The 13,038-nt window shown below is 39.5% G+C and overlaps 1 pseudogene; it reads right to left on the bottom strand.

The window, feature by feature from the left end:
* Positions 1–7,039: 7,039 nt before the first annotated feature.
* LOC115301671 lies at positions 7,040–7,600 on the bottom strand (annotated as a pseudogene).
* Between the last annotated feature and the right edge of the window lie 5,438 nt (positions 7,601–13,038).

Raw genomic sequence — 13,038 nt, 5'->3', positions numbered from 1 at the left:
ATATATACCACATCTTCTTGATCCATTCATCAGGTGATGGACATTTAGGTTCTTTCCATGATTTGGCTATTGTTGACAGTGCTGCCAAGAACATTGGGGTACATGTGCCCCAATGCATCAGCACTTCTGTATCCCTTGGGTAAATCCCTAGCAGTGCTATTGCTGCGTCATAGGAGAGTTCTAGTGATAGTTTTTTGAGGAACTTCCACACCGTTTTCCAGAGCAGCTGTACCACTACACCAGTTTACATTCCCATCAACAGTGTAGGAGGGTGCCCATCTCTCCACACCCTTGCCAGCGTCTATAGTCTCTTGATTTGTTCATTTTAGTCACTCTGACTGGCGTGAGGTGGTATCTCAGTGTGGTTTTGATTTGTGTTTCCCTGATGATGAGTGATGCTGAGCATCATTTCATGTGCCTGTAGGCCATCTGGATGTCCTCTTTGGATAAGTGTCTGTTTATGCCTTCTGCTCATTTCTTCACTGGGTTATTTGTTTCTTGGGTGTGGAGTTTGGTGAGTTCCTTGTAGACTTTGGATACTAACCCTTTTTCTGACATGTCATTTCCAAATATCTTTTCCCATTCTGTCGGTTGCCTATTAGTTTTATTGATTGTTTTCTTTGCAGTGCAGAAGCTTTTTATCTTGACGAGGTCCCAATACTTCATTTTTGTTCTTGATTCCCTTGCCTTTGGGGATGTGTCGAGTAGGAAATTGCTGCGGTTGAGGTCAAGGAGGTTGTTTCCTATTTTCTCCTCGAGGGTGTTGATGGTTTCCTGTCTCACATTCAGGTAATTCAGTCATTTTGAGTTTATTTTTGTGTATGGTGTAAGAGAGTGGTCTAGTTTCATGCTTCTACATGTTGCTGTCCAGTTCTCACAGCACCACCTGCTAAAGAGGCAGTCTTTTTTCCATCGAATACTCTTTCCTGCTTTGTCAAAAATTAATTGGCCATACATTTGTGGGCCCAGTTCTGGATTCTCTATTCTATTCCATTGGTCTATGTGTCTGTTTTTGTGCCAAAACCATATTGTCTTGATGATGACAGCTTTGTAGTAGAGGCTAAAGTCTGGGATTGTGATGCCTCCCGTTTTGGTTTTCTTCTTCAATATGACTTTGGCTAATCGGGGTCTTTTGTGGTTCCATATGAATTTGAGGATAGTTTGTTCTAGCTTTGAGAAGAATGCTGGTGCAAAGAAGAGGATTGCTTTGAATGTGTAGATTGCTTTGGGTAGTAATGACATTTTCACATATGTATTCTTCCGATCCATGAGCATGGAATGTGTTTCCATTTCTTGGTGTCTTCTTCAATTTCTTTCATAAGTTTTCTATAGTTTTCATCATATAGGTCTTTTACATCCTAGATTAGGTTTACTTCTAGGTATTTTATGGTTTTTCGTGCAATCATGAACCGAATCAGTTTCTTGATTTCTCTTTCTGCTGCTTAATTTTGGTGTGAGGAATACAACCAATTTCTGTACATTGATTTTGTACCCTGCAACTTTACTGAATTCATTGATCAGTTCTAGAAGGCTTCTGGTGGAGTCTGCCATGTTTTCCATGTAGGGTATCATGTCATCTGTGAAAAGTGAAAGTTTGACTTTATCTTTGGCAATTCTGATGACTTTTAATTTCCTTTTGTTGTCTGATTGCTGATGCTAGGACTTGCAACACTATGTTAAACAACAGTGGTGAGTGTGAACATCCCTGTTGTGATCCTGATCTCAGGGGGAAAGCTCTCAGTCTTTCCCCATTGAGGATGATATTAGCTGTGGGCTTTTCATAAACTGCTTTTTATAATACTTAGGTAGGTTCCTTGTATTCTGACTTTCTAAAGGGTTTTTATTAAGAAAGGGTGCTGTATTTTGTCAAATGCTTTTCTGCATCTATCAACAGGATTATATGGTTTTTATCTTTTCTTTGATAATGTGATGTAACACATTGAAGGATTTGGGAATACTGAACAAGCCTTGTAACCCAGGAATGAATCCCACTTGATCATGATGGATAATTTTTTTCTATGCTGTCAAATTCGTTTTGCCAGTATCTTGTTGAGTATTATTGCATCTGTATTCATTAAGGATACTGGTCTGTAGTTCTCTTTTTTGGCTGGGTCCCTGTCTGGTTTGGGTATCAAGGTGATGCTGGCTTCATAGAATGAGTTTGGAAGTTTTCCTTCTATTTCTATTTTTTTGGAATAGTTTGAGAAGAATGGGTATGAGCTCTGCTTTAAATGTCTGGTAGAATTCTCCTGGGAAGCCATCTGGCCCTGATCTCTTATTCATTGGGAGATTTTTGATAACAGATTCGATTTCCTCACTGGTTTTTGGTCTATTCATGCTTTCTATCTCTTCCTGTTTGAATTTTGGTAGTGCGTGTGCATTTAGAAATTTGTCCATTTCTTCTAGGTTGTCCAGTTTGTTGGCATATAATTTTTCATAGTAACCTCTAATGATTGCTTGTATTTTTCAGGGATGGTCGTAATAGATTCTTTTTCATTCATGATTTTGTCTATCTGGGTGTTCTCTCTTTTCTTTCTAAGGAGCCTGGCTAGAGGTTTATCAATTTTGTTTATTTTTTCAAAGAACCAACTCTTGGCTTCATTGATCTGCTCTACAGTTTTTATGGATTCTATATTATTTCTTTTCTTCTGTTGGGTTTGGGGTGCTCTTGCTGCTCCCTTTCTAGTTCCATTAGGTGCTCTGTAAGATTTTGAAATTGTGCTTTTTCTAGTTTGTTGAAATGAGTAGTCCTGGATTGCAATGAACTTTCCTCTTAGGACTGGTTTTGCTGTGTTCCAGAGATTTTGGATTGTTGTATTTTCATTTGCTTTTATTTCCATATATTTTTTAATTTCTTCCCTAATTGCCTGATCAGCCCAATAAATCTTTAGTAGGTTCGTTTTTAACTTCCACATTTTTGGAGGATTTCCAGATTTTTCCTGTGGTTAATTTCAAGTTTCACAGCATTGTGATCTGAAAGTGTTCATGGTATGATCTCAATTCTTTTGTATTATGGCAGGCTGTTTTATTACCCAGTATGTGATCTATCTTGGAGAATGTACCATGTGCACTCGAAAAGAAGGTGACTTTCCTAACTTCAGGATGCAGAGTTCTACATATATCTATCAATTCCATCTGCTCCAATGTGTCATTCAGGTCCATTGTTTCTTTAGTGATTTTTTTGTCTGTTTGATCTATCCTTTGCTGTCAGTGGAGTATTAAAGTTCCCTGCAATTAGCACATTCTTATCAATAAGATTGTTTCTGTTTGTGATTAATTGTTTTATGTATTTTGGGGCTCCCAAATTTGGTGCATAGATGTATATAATTGTTAGCTCTTCCTGATGGAGAGACCCTGTAATTATATAATGTCCTTCTTCATCTCTTGTTACTGCCTTTATTTTAAAGTCCAGTTCGTCTGATATAAGTATGGTTACTCCAGCTTTCTTTTGGAATCTAGTCACATGATAGACATTATTCCATCCTTTACTTTCAATCTGAAGTTGTTTTCAGGTCTAAAATGAGTCTCTTGTAGGCAGCAAATAGATGGAGTATTTTTTTTTTTTAATCCATTCTGCTACCCTGTGTCGTTTGGTTGGAGCATTCAGTCCATTTACATTCAGTGTTATTAGTGAAAACTGTGGGTTTAGAGTCATTGTGTTCTCCCTAGAATTCATGTTTATAGTGGTGTCTCTGGCACCTTGTATTTTTTGCAACATTTCCCTCATAGTGTCCCTCTTAGGATTTCTTATAGTGCTGGCTTGGTGGTGATGAATTCTCTCAATTTTTGTTTATTTGGGAACACCTTTATCTCTCCTTTATTTTGAATGACAGACTTGCTGGATAAAGGATTCTTGGCTGCATGTTTTTTCTGTTCATCGCATTGAAGATTTCTTGCCATTCCTTCCTGGCCTTCTAAGTTTCAGTAAATGGTCTGTAACCACTCTGATAGGTGTCCCTTTGTATGTTAGGGCCGTTTTATCCCTAGCTGCTTTCAGAATTCTCTTTATTATTATATTTTTCCAGTTTCACTCTGATATGTTGTGCCAAAGGTCGATTCAAATTACGTCTTAAGGGGGTTCTTTGTGCCTCTTGAATTTGAATGTCTATTTCTTCCACAACATTTGGGAAATTCTGTTAAAATTTGGTCTAGTATCTCTTCAGGATGTTTCTCTCTTTCTTCCTCTTCAGGAATTCCTATGATACGGATGTTGTTCCGTTTTATTGTATCACTCAGGTCTCGAATTCTCCTTTCCCGCTCCTGGATCAATTTCTCTCTCTCTCTCTCTCTCTCTCTCTCTCTCTCTCTCTCTCTCTCTGGCTTCCTCTTTTACTATAACTGTCTTTTATTCACCTATTCTTCTCTCTGCCTCTTCAATCCTCGATGTGGCCACCTACATTTTATTATTCACCTCATTTATAGCCTTTTTTTTTTAACTCATCACACCTATTTTGAAAGTCCCTAGTCATTGTCTCAGTAGCTTCTTTGATGCTCTTTTCAACCCCAGCGATTAATTTTATGACAATTGTTTAAAATTCTTATTCATTTATGTTGTTTAGATCTGTTTTGAGCAGTTCTGTGGCTGTGATTTCTTCCTGGAGTCTGCAGGGGAGAGTTCTTTCATTTTGTCTTTTTGGCTAGTTTTCTGTCTCTTGTCAGTTTTAAAATGCTCTGTGCACTGTGCACCTGTTAATATTGCTCTGTTAAAGGAGGCTTATTGATTGTCCAGGGCTAGTTGTTTCAGGAAGTGTTTAATGTTGTCTCTCAGTTTCTCTTGTTGTTCCTTTAATTATTTTATTTCCCTACTCAGTGATATTTGGGACTCTCCATCATGTGTACTTTGGCTTGTGTCTTGGGGTAGCCCTGAAAAAGAAAACAGACAGACAAACACAGAGGGAACAGAAGCATGCAAATGGACAGACAAATCAAACAAGCAAACAAATTAAAAGGGGGAAAGGAAGATAAGAAAAAGTAGAGAAAAGAGAAGAAAAGAAGAGAAGAAAAAATAAAGGGGGGGCAGAGACAACAAAGGACAATAGACAGTCTAAAAGTGTATAGCCAGTCGAGGGGAGAGATAAGGATGAGATAAGGGAGAATATATCTAGATGGCAAAAGAAAAAAAAAAGATGGAGAAAGGAAAAAGGAAAATAAAGAGTAAAAATTTAAAAAAGTTTAAAAAGGTATTAATAATAAATAATAAGTATAAAAATAGCAGCAGCTCTCCTTCCTGGATAGGCCTGGTTTGGTGTAGTAGGTCTCAGGAGCTTCTCTCGGAGGCCCTGCCTTGCTGGTTGTGGATAGATGAGTGACGGTGCCCCAAGCCCCACTGGAACTAAGTGCTGCAGGCCACTCTTATGATTCAGATCTCCTTGTGCCACAACTGAGCAAAGCTGTATTTTCTGGCCCGCTTTGCTTCAAAATCCTAGTCCATGCCCTTTATGCTACCACAGATGAGATGTACTCGCTTTGGCGGCTGACTTCTTAGCCAGGATCTCCTAAGGGGAAGCAACAGTTTCTCTTGGTGCTGACAGGGATTTGTGCCACCACTGCTAGAAGCGAGGTGTGCTGCAGGAGGTGAAGTGCACACCCCCACAGCCGAGTTTGCCAACTCCCATCCGGGATCGCATAGGGGGAGAGAGCAGTGTCTCTTGGTGTCGGCAGGGATTTGTGCTTCTGCTGCTGCAGGCAAGGTGCATTGCAGGAGGTGAAGTGCATGCCCCCACTGCCCTGGCAATCAATTCCTAGCCAGGATCACATAGCAGGAAGGAGCAGTTTCTCTTGGCTCTGGCCTGCATTAGCACTGCCATGCCTGAGGCAGGGGCACTGCTGGAAATGAGGTGTGTGCTCCTGCAGCCACAGCCAAAGCACACGCCCCATTGCTGCTGCTGCCAACTCCCTGCCAGCATCTCCTTCTTGTGATGACATCAGGTTTCCAAACTTGTTTAAATGAAGAAATTGTATCCAAATGAAGGCAAACGGTTTTTCATCACCACACAGATAGTAAATCTTAAAGTTGAATCTTGAAGTCAGGTTTTTTTTTTTTTTTTCTCATATGTTCTCTTTCTCAGTTTATCATGCTCAAACTCTGGACCTAGAAGCTCTTTCTGTTTATACTAACAAATGCACTCTGGATATAAAAAGTTAGGTAGGAACCTGGTGTCTCGTCTTGTTACCTCTATCATAGTCACTAACTCAGGAAACAAATGGGTAAGCCCTGGCCTGCTGCCTTGGCCAATTGCTCTGTCCCAGGAAATCCTTAGGAAGCTGGAAATATTGAAGATGTATCTCCTGGCTGGGTTTGCCAACCCGGTTGAAGAATTAACTTGAATAAACTCATTGCAAGAGAATCCAATAACTGAAGAGACAAGGATTCAGAAAGGAGAAAGGAAGAAATTTATATTGGTAGCTGGCAGCCAGGGGAGGTGGTAGGCTCAAGCCTTAACAATGAACCTCTCTACCTACAAGATGGACACCTAGAGTATTATATGGAGAAGTCCAGGTAGTATCTGTAAGAGAGCAGGCAGAGACCATGTGAGCACCAGTGGGGGGGGGGGGTCCATAGTGTTTAGCACATGATCATAGGCAAGAGATGCAATGTGTAAGATGTGGTCCTTTAGGCCTTTCTTTGTTACTAGGGCTTTCTGGTCTGGTCATTGGAATGTTCCAGTCATTGTAAAATATCTTTGTCAATCGCTCAAAAAAGTGCAATAACAAATGAGAACAATGGGTTTTAGTTAGAGCATGAGTTAAGTGGTCTTGTCTACTTCTGGTTTTAACTACTGGAGTCTGTAGTTGATCAAAAGGGCTTGCTAACACTCTCTGTTCATTTTTAGTTTCTTTCAATAAACTGTTATTGAAACTATTATTATCTGTAATAAACAGATAATTTTCTATAATGGAAAGAATTTTTTTCTTGGAAGATAAAAGATATGATTCTGCTCTTAGTGCAATCATTGATGGTTCCATGATCTGACAAGTGATTGTTTTGAATTTCAGTTTCCTCACATTTATTTTATTCTATTTATTTATTTATTTTTTTACTGGTTGTCAAAATGATCCTTTATTAGAATATTTTCCTTTGTAGTTCTTAACTAGCTGGGCATTCCACTGCACCACTATTGATGTCATCTATGATGTCATGAGGGTGGCGGCCATCAACATTGCAGCCCACAGACTGGGCGGTCCCCAGAATCTCTTTAATGGTCCCAGAGAGCTCTCTGGCTAACGATTGGTGCCGCATCTGTCGGGCAATGTTGATAATCACATCAAAAGTGATATTTCCACTGTGCTTAATGTTTTTCTGCTTCTTTCTGTCTCTCGGCAGTTCTTTGACCACTTTGATAATCAGGGCAGAGGCAGAAGGTACCACTTCAATCTGGGCCTGTCTGTTCTGAATGGTCAGTTTCACTGTGATCCTCAGGCCCTTCCAATCACCAGTAGCCTTAGTGATGTCATCACCAATCTTCTTTGGAGACAGACCCAGCGGGCCGATCTTCGGGGCCAGGGTAGACGTGGCACCGACCTTGCCGCCAGTCCACCTCAGGCATACGACCTTGATCTCATTGGGGTCGAACTTAGGCGGCATGGTGGAGGCGGCTGGTGTCGGACGAACCTGGATTCGGGATGACCGAAGACTGTTGCACCAGCGCCTCCTCTGAACCGAAAGCCAAAAGCCAGTTTCCTCACATTTAAATTGTGTCATTTCTTTTTTTTTTTAAGTGTTTATATATTTTTGAGAGAGAGAGAGATGGAGTGTGAGTGGGGGAGGAGTGGAGATTGAGAGAGACACAGAATGTGAAGGAGGTTCCAGGCTCTGAGCTGACAGCACTTGCCTGACCTGGGGCTCGAACCATGACCTGAGTGAAAGTTGGAGTCTTATCCAACTGAGCCATGCAGGAGTACTCAAATTGTATCATTTCTAATGTTCCTACTGGTTATAACATTCAACAGAATATTGGAACATGGCATATGCTTACCTCTCTGAAGAAAGTAGTAAAAATGGAAGGGAATCAGAATTGTGTTTCTTATAGGGTTTGGGCCCCAATTTCAATGTTGAGGGATGGGGAACCAAGCAATTCTTAGACACTAGCAGGGTGACTGAGAATTCAACTCAATTCTGACCATATTTACCCAGAGATTCCACAAATTAAAGACTCATTTCTACAAGACTGACCCCTCCCTCCAACTTCAGATATCAGTCAAAAGTCCCAAGTCCCAAGAACTCCCTTTGATTCAATTAGTTTGCTAGAATGGCTTGCAGAACTCAGGGAAACATTTACCATTACTGGGTCATTAACTGATATGGTAAAGGATACCAATTAACAACAAGATGAAGAGATAGAAGATGAAGTCCTAAACAAAGGAGCTTCCATCTTTATGGAGGTTGTGTTCAGCTATGGGGACCTTGGAAGCGTACTAGTTCTTCAAATGTGGAAGCTCTCCAAAAAAAGTACCAAAAAATCTGTCCTCTTGGGTTTTTATAGAGGTTTCATTATGTAGTTATGATTAACTAAGTCATTGGCCATTGTGATTCACATTCCGGAAAATTCCAGCTGTCTAATCACCTGGCAGATCCCCCAGGCAATTGGCCTCAGTCTTAGATGGGGGTCTAAAAGTCATCTCATTAACATAACAAAAGACATGTTACCACTCTCAACACTTGGAAATTTCTAGGGTTTTGGGAGCTGTGAGCCAGGAACTGCGGATGAAGAGCAAATATATTTGAGAAATATATTTTAGTTATCTGAATGAGCAAATACATATTTCTTATAAATCACAATATCACAACGTTTTATCCCTGTGAGTGAGTATGTGATTATTGGAGAATTATTTCTTACTGGTGTTTGTGTGTTAATCTATGTGTATCTGGGGGGAATAAGCATTATGGAATTTTAAAGAGTAGGGATGTGTATAAGAAAGCTGACAACATGTAATGTTTGATGAGACTATTAGGACAGTAAATCAACATGACTACTGTGCTATTTTTCAATTTAAAATCTTTATAACTTACTAAAATGTCTATGTGTTATAACTGGTCTTCTGTATTTTCCCTTTCTCTTTTTAGGAAGGAAACACATTTTTAAAACTTTGAGTTTCTATGGATGTGAACTGGGTAGTGGTATATAGAGTTTAAAAATATACTTAAGGCCCTTTTAGTCATCTTCCTTTTTTTTTCTTTTTGCTTTATGGGTTACTTTTACCATAAAAATGATAGATCATGTTGACAATATTGGTGAATTCAGAGGTGCTATGTTCTAAGGGAGAAGCAGAAGCAGTGCAACTGGAATAGAACACTGGAAGACAAAATATAAAAGAAATGTTCTCTTTGTATCTTAGTATTTAATTTATGAGTTATTTCCCCAAGTACTTCGGTAGATGCAACTCTCTGTAACTTTCATATGCAGCCTAGCAGTTAATGTAAGCTTGTCTTCTTCAGTGTACAGGGATAGATTTATTGAGCTGATAATATTTCCTCACTCTTCTTTTCAGTGATGATTTATTTAAATTCTCCAACTAATTTAAATTTAATAAGAAAGGGACTTTGCACGTTGCTTTATTGAAACTAGATTCATCATCACTAAAAACTCTGCAGTATTCAAGATTAGTGCAAAAGTGGCAATAATTGTTACTGGATTTAATTAAAAACAACAAATCATTTGGTCAGTGGTAATGGATGCTCCACACAACCCGTTGATACATGGCTATTTAAGGAGCCAATATTATAATCTTAAAACATTTGATTAGACAAGATCATTGAGCTGATGGATATTTGATAAATCAATGGTTTTCCTTTGATATGGGGACCATAAGGGCTGACTGGCCAGGGGAAAGTTCCAGTTGTTTTATGCTTCCCTTTAATTTGCAGTGTTAGAGAAAAAAAATAATAAAACCAGGATACATTTTCTGGATGAAGGTCAATAACATAGAGAGGATTTTCTGGAGAAGCCATTTACTGCTAATTATAGAATGTGCCTAAAGCCCTCTGTGGTGCTATGAGGTTTTTACTCAGCTCTTTCATTCAAGGCAAACAATGGACTAAAAAGTTGAGATTTGTGTGTAGCTATTCATAGCATGACCACTATTCATCTCTTGCTTTGAATTTTAAGAAGGCACAGACTCTCATGCATTCCTCTCTTCCCATTTTCTCTCTCCTCCTAGTGGGGTTAGGACCAGTTTACAACCTGATTATCTTGAGAATTAGCAGGAAAAGGGCATGGTGAATGAGGGTGCTTGCCCATCCACACAAAATGGCCATAAAGGACACATTTTTCTTTGAAATAAACAAATGAGATCTTTAGACTATTTGAATTAATAGGTATTTCTATAAATCTGCAAGAGAAAATTACATAACATCCACAGAAGTGTCTTAGAAATATGTGCATTATCTACTTCTATGTATTATACATGAAGGTAGACTGATTATTTTACTTAAATTGGATCTTACAGAGATGTTTTGGTAATGAGGCTCAGACAGATTAGCTGATGCATGTGTATAAGTCCATTCTTTGAGGCAGACTTTGGCAAGTGGCATCTAGAGTATACAATTCTGACTAGATGTTTTAGTAGAGTTGGTTTAGAGGAACATAGGTGATACTTGCCCATAATATCCCAGACACCCTTTGTTGATGCCTGTCTTTCACTTTACCTCCCTACCTTCAAATGTCCTGTGACAGTCTGTTTTTCCCTGTTTCCGTCTTTTATTTTTATCTATTTTTTTAAAGTTTATTTATTTTGAGAGAGACAGAGACACAAGTAGGGAAGGGTTAGAAAGAGAGGTTGACAGAGAATCCCAAGCATGAACAGAGTGGAGCCTCATGCAGGGCTCAAACTCCTGAAACCATGAGATTATGACCTAAACCAAAACCAAGTCAGATGCTTAACCAACTGAGCCACCCAGAAACTCCTATCTTTATTATAAAGTTTATTTAATTATTTTGAGAGAGAGAGAGACAGAGACAGAGACAGAGAGAGACAGAGAGAGAGAGAATCCTAAGCTGACTCCACACTGTCAGCAAGGAGCCCAATATGGGACTCCATCTAACAAACCTGAGATCATGACCTAAATTGAAATCATGGGTCAAATACTCAACTGACTGAGCCACCCAAGCACCCCTCTTGTTTCCAAATTTTTGATGAAAACTTATCAATGAATGCTTTTGTATCTGTTGGCGTGTAACTTCTCTTAGGGATATTCACTTTACTTTTATTTTTTTTGGATACTCACCTTAAGACTAATATATAGTTGTAGCATCAATAGTGCCATGCTTTTAAGATACTACAGGCATTTTCCTCCAATTAGAGATATGGTAGGAGGGTAAGAGGAACAGAAATCAGCTTCTCATGAGCCAGAAAGTACATCTCTCCTCCCAGATTAGAGTTGATTTCAAAGTAAAAAATCATGAATGAAAATGGATCTATTATCAGAAATACAAGCAACCATCAGAGAATACTTTGAAAAATTATATGCCAACAAACTGGACAATATAGAAAAAATGGACAAATTCCTAAATGCACATGCACTACCAAAATTCAAAAGGGAAGAAATAGAAAATCTGAACAGACCCATAACCAGTGAAGAAATTGAATCAGTTATCAAAAATCTCCCAATGAATGAAAGCCCAGGGCTGGACAGATTCCCAGAGGAATTCTACCAAACATTTAAAGCAGAGTTAACATCAATCCTTCTCAAGTTATTCCAAAAAATAGAAATGGAGGGAGGACTTACAGACTCATTCTATTTCCTAAGCCAGACAGAGACCCAACCAAAAAAGAGAACTACAATATCCTTAATGAATATGGATGCAAAAATACTCAACAAGATACTAACAAATTGAATTCAACAGCATATAAAAAATTATCCATTATGATCAGGTGGGATTCATTCCTGGGTTACAAGGCTGGTTCAATATTCCCAAATTCTTCAATGTGTTACATCACATTAACAAAAGAAAAGAAAAAAACCATATGATTCTGTCGATAGATGCAGAAAAAGCATTTGACAAAATACAACATCCCTTCTTAATAAAAACCCTCGAGAAAGTCGGGATGGAAGGAACTTTCTTAAACATCATAAAAGCCATTTATGGAAAGGCCACAGTTAATATCATCCTAAATGGGGAAAAACTGAGAGCATTCCCCCTGAAATCAGGGACACGACAGGGATGTCGACTCTCACGACAGGATGTCTTCCAACATAGTTTTGGAAGTCCTAGCATCAGCAATCAGACAACAAAAGGAAATAAAAGGCATCAGAAATGGCAAAGAAGAAGTCAAACTTTCACTTTTTGTAGATGACATGGTACTCTACTGTCTTAACCTGCAGCCCGGGGACTGCTCGTCTGCCCGTCTGCTTCCACCCCAGGCTGGAGCGGCACTTGTGGGTGCCGCGGTGCACTAGCTCGCCAGGTCCAGGCGCGCTCTTCCTGGCTTTGAGTGCGCCTCTGTCGCGGGTCCTTTCTTGAGGGAGGGAGAGAAAACAGGGCAGGAGAAGGAAGATGTAGAGAGTGAAGAAGCACACGGTTTCCGGTCAAGCCTCTAGCTTCTTTATTCTTCTTCTTCTCCTTTCCTTTATTAAGAAAATAATTCCTCTTATTTTGGGGCAGAGAACTGACCCGGATCGGTTACCAGGTAAACAGAGTCAAATGCATATCAAAAGAAGCGCCCAGACTTGCCTCTGCAATGCTGGGGAGGGGAAGCTAGCACTGAATAATCCAAAATGCAGTTTTGATCTTTTGTGCACCTTGGTCACTCTACGTCTGGCCCAGCATGACCGACGCCAAAATTATTTTGACCAGGAAATGGCAATCTCCAGCCTCCAGATGCAAATCTTGTTTACTGGTTCACTCCCCGGAGGGTGATAATCCTTGCCTGAGGCAGCCAGAAAACTTGGTGGCTTCCAACACTCTACATGGAAAATCCGATCAACTCCACCAGACGCCTTCTAGAACTGATCAATGAATTCAGTAATGTTGCAGGGTACAAAATCAACATACAGAAATCAGTTGCATTCTTATACACCATAAATGAAGCAACAGAAAG

The sequence above is a fragment of the Suricata suricatta genome, chromosome 9, assembly GCF_006229205.1.
Source record: "Suricata suricatta isolate VVHF042 chromosome 9, meerkat_22Aug2017_6uvM2_HiC, whole genome shotgun sequence".
NCBI classification, from domain to species: domain Eukaryota; kingdom Metazoa; phylum Chordata; class Mammalia; order Carnivora; family Herpestidae; genus Suricata; species Suricata suricatta.
This window is presented reverse-complemented; position numbering and strand designations above follow the sequence as displayed.